The sequence below is a fragment of the Trachypithecus francoisi genome, unplaced genomic scaffold (genome assembly GCF_009764315.1).
Source record: "Trachypithecus francoisi isolate TF-2019V2 unplaced genomic scaffold, Tfra_2.0 Lachesis_group15, whole genome shotgun sequence".
Taxonomy (NCBI): Eukaryota; Metazoa; Chordata; class Mammalia; order Primates; family Cercopithecidae; genus Trachypithecus; species Trachypithecus francoisi.
The window spans coordinates 82,048,714-82,053,130 of NW_022681460.1; the positions used below are offsets into that span (position 1 = coordinate 82,048,714).

General features: G+C 45.1%; 1 pseudogene; it reads right to left on the reverse strand.

The window, feature by feature from the left end:
- Positions 1–2,632: 2,632 nt before the first annotated feature.
- LOC117098074 lies at positions 2,633–3,554 on the reverse strand (annotated as a pseudogene).
- Between the last annotated feature and the right edge of the window lie 863 nt (positions 3,555–4,417).

The following is a 4,417-nucleotide window of genomic DNA, read 5'->3' on the forward strand; positions in this document are numbered from 1 at the left end:
AAAAGTGGGCTGGGCGCAGTGGCCCATGCCTGTAATCTCAGCACTTTGGGAGGCTGAGGTGGGTGGATCACGAGGTCAGCAGATTGAGACCATCCTGGCTAACATGGTTAAACCCTGTCTCTACTAAAAATACAAAAAAATTAGCTGGGTGTGGTGGCGGGCACCTGTAGTCCTGGCCACTTGGGAGGCTGAGGCAGGAGAATGGCTTGAACCCGGGAGGTGGAGTTTGCAGTGAGCCAAGATCATGCCACTGCACTCCAGCCTGGGCAACAGAGCAAGATTCCATCTCAAAAAAAAAAAAAAAAAAAAAGGTGACGTGCTATTTCCTAAAAAAGGAAGTAGGAGTGCAGGGCACCATCAACAAATGAATGGATGAACAAAAGGTTGTACACAGAGATGAAATAGGATATTATTCAGCCTTAAAAAGAATTGAAATTCTGACACATGCTACAATATGGATGATCCTTGCAAACATTATGCCAAGTGAAAAAAGTCAGAAACAGAATCAATACTGTATGATTCCACTTACATGAGGTTCCCAGAGTAGTCAAATTCATAGGAACAGAAAGTAGAATTGTGGTTCCCAGACCTAGGGGAAGAGGGGAATGGGAAGTTACTGTTTAATAGGAACAGAGTTTCAGTTTGGGATGAGGAGAAAGTTCTGGAGATGATTGATGATAATAGTTGCATAACAATGTAAATTTATTTATTTATTTATTTTGAATTGTGTAGCCCTTTGTTAGCAACTAAAATAGAAGATATCTGTTGTACAACATGGGTAGTAATTGACTATAACTGGAGATTTATTATATTATAATACAGACCATTTATAAATGCAATTTCTTTACTGAAAAGCTTCCACCTTTTTTGTTTGTCTACAATTTGCAAAACTATTCTGAAAGTGGAATATACGTGCACAAGTCTGTGAAGAGTGCAAATTTAGGATATGGTAAATGCTTTACAAGTTACTTTCAAAAAGCTGTCTGCCACAACTGAGCCTTTACATTGTTATCTTTTTTTAATCAAAATATTTTGATGCCAGCCTTCCTTCTGAGAGGTGACAATGTGCTAGCAGTCCTCACTCTCAGCGCCTCCTCGGCCTGCGCATCCACTCTGGCAGTGCTTGAAGAGCCCTTCAGCCCACCACTGCACTGTGGGAACCCCTCTCTGGGCTGGCCCAGAGTGGAGCCAGCTCCCTCTGCTTGCCGGGAGTTGTGGAGAGAGAGGTGCCGGAGGGCACCAGGGCTGCCCGTGGCACTCACAGTCCAGCATGAGTTCCAGTGGGCATGGACGCGGGCTCAGCGGCCCGGCACTCTAAGCAGCCAGCTGGTGATGCCGCCCCAGGGTGGTGAGGGGCTTAGCACTCTGGCCAGCAGCTGTGGAGGTTGTGCCAGGTCTCCCAGCACAGCCGGCCCACGTGCACCAGGCTGGAATTCTCGCCAGGCCTCAGCTGCCTCATGACCTGCAGCCTGCCATGTCTGAGCCCCCATCCTCGGTGGTGGGCTCCCATGTGGCCCAAGCTTCCCTGACGGGCGCCGTCCCCTGCTCCGTGATGCCTGGTCCCATTGACCTCCCAAGGGCTGAGGAGTGCTGCATGGCTCAGGACTGGCGGGCAGCTCCGCCTGCAGCTGGGGTGAGGGATCCACTAGGTGAAGCCAGCTGGGCTCCTGAGTCTAGTGGGGACTTGGAGAACTTTTATGTCTAGCTAAGGGATCATAAATATACCAATCAGCACCCTGTGTCTACTTCAAGGTTTGTAAATACACCAATGGGTACTCTGTATCTAGCTAACCTAGTGGGGACTTGGAGAACTCTTCTGTCTAGGCTCTGTGTCTAGCTAAAGGACTGTAAAGGCACCAATCAGCACTCTGTCAGAACGGATCAATCAGCTCTCTGTAAAATGAACCAATCAGCTGTCTGTAAATAGACCAATCAGCTCTCTGTAAAATGGGCCAATCAGCAGGATGTGGGTGGAGTCAGATAAGGGAATAAAAGCAGGCTGCCTGAGCCAACATCGGCAACCTGGTTCCCCTTTCATGTGTCTAAGCTTTGTTTTTTCACTCTTTACAATAAATCTGGCTGCTGTTTACTCTTTGGGTCCACACCGACTTTATGAGCTGTAACACTCACCGTGAAGGCCTGGAGCTTCACTGCTGAAGCCAGCAAGACCAGGAACTCACCGGGAAGAATGAACAACTCCAGACGCACTGCCTTTAAGAGCCATAACACTCACCACCAGGGTCTGCAGCTTCACCTCTGAAGTCAGCGAGATCGTGAACCCACCAGAAGGAAGAAACTGCAGACACATCTGAACATCTGAAGGAACAAACTCTGGACACACCATCTTTAAGAACTGTAACACTCACTACGAGGGTCCACAGCTTCATTCTTGAAGTCACAAGACCAAGAACCCACCAATTCTGGACACACTACCATTGCCCTAAACTATAAAGCATTTTTTAATGAATTGAAATCTAAGGACTATGCCTACTAGAAAAAAAGAGAAGAAAGTTCTATTAGTTTGAGGTTTCATAATTCCCCCAAACCAGGACCAATATCTTGGTAAAGGTTAGGCTAGGACTCCGGACAGAGTATGAGAATGTGCAGGTGGCCTCCCTGAGGATTCAGAGCTTCAGTGGACTGTGAGTGCTGCAGCTGCATAAGTCACTGAACTGTCTTGCCAATTTCTATACTGGTTTGACTGGGCATGATTCAAAAATGAAAAGCTTATATTCTTCCATTCTTCTGGAGCTCTGTGATAGCATTTAATAATACCCCAAAGGGATGTCTTCCACATATAATATTATGGTATTTCCTCAAGTAATTGCTAAAAGATATAGGGTCTAATTGTTCTATAATACTCATACCCATTTTATCTAGATACTCAATGGATCTATAAGTCTCCCTGTGGGATTCATCATAGTAACTGTAACGAAACCTTTGACCCCAATGGCAAAAATCAGAAGAAACCACTGAAGAAATTACTAGGATCCGCTAGGTATTTACTGAAGAGTTTTCTGAATTCCTGTTCTTTTGACTCACTCAGAGCTCCAGCCAGCATAGGGATAATGGTAAACTCATCCTTATGGATTTGCGTGGCTGTACCTGTGTAAGGCAAATGCATTTCAATGCTATGTTCATATTTTGTCTCAGAAACATGCGTTCAAACATCCCTGTCTTCCACAGTTCTCTGTAAATCTTTTGGTCAATATGAAGATGATACAGAGATGTCCTGTATATATCCACACTGGAAAGTGCACATTGAGAGAGGGACACATGATGAGAAGGCCCAAGGATGAAAATTCTCTGGGTAATAGACGGATCCACTTGTTTGTAAGCATGGGTGGCACAAGACCCACAGTACGTATATCCTGCATGGAGTGCAATAATGGCTCTAGCAGGTCTTTTTGTAGACTGTACTTGCGAAAGCCAACCTTCTAGCTGTGCATTCAGCTGTGGTCCTGAGGCTGAGTACCAGCTCCCAGCATGACTGACTTCCCGGCAGACCACTTGATTGGACATCTTGATGCCTGTGCCACCTGTGGTGCACGAGGATAAATCCAACAATGTGAGTATATTTAATGCCACTGAACTGTACACTTAAACATTGTTAATTTTATGCTCCGTATATTTTACTACAATAAAAATAAAGAGCCAGAGTTAATCAGTGTCAAGACATGGAGAATGGAAGGTCATGGTCCTTGGAAGGAAAGGCCACCTGGACTCCTGCAAGCTCCAGCATTTCTGTGTATCTCTGAGCAAGTCCCAAAACCTCCCTGAACCTCTTTTTCTCAAGGATAATAACACCGACCCTTTTACCTACTTCATAGGAACTGGATGGTACTGTGAAAGTATTTGGTAAATGTTAAATATTCTGTACAAATGGAAGGCATTAGCGTCTGAGGGAATGGAAAAACTCTTTGTAAATCCGTATGTCAGTGGCCTGGATGATAAGTGGAAACCACCATCCTTAGGTTAGTATTCCAGGTGAATGGAAAGGGTTTGAACAAAAAAATCAGAGCAGGGCAGGAAACAGTCATTTATGTACATGCTACAAAATCTAAATTGGCCTGAATTGCCCTACCGTGCTGCCACTCCATTAGGGCTTTACAACCCTCGGTGGAAGGCTCAGCCGTATCCGTAACTTTCGTGAAGCAGCTGGTGTTTCCAGCTCAGTGTCTCTAAATGGCCTGGCTAACAATGGAGCTGTTAATGAACATCCATAAAAAGCCAATAAGGGGTGCCTGTTGGATGCATATGACCTATGTCTGGTACAGGATTTGCGCAAATAAAATAATGATTGGTTCCAGGCACAATTCCAAAGTTTCAGCTTCAGAAACCAAAGGTCTATTTCTATGCTAACTGCTTATTTGCTAACATGAGACCCAAGGTACAGAGTTGGAGTAGATTTCATTGC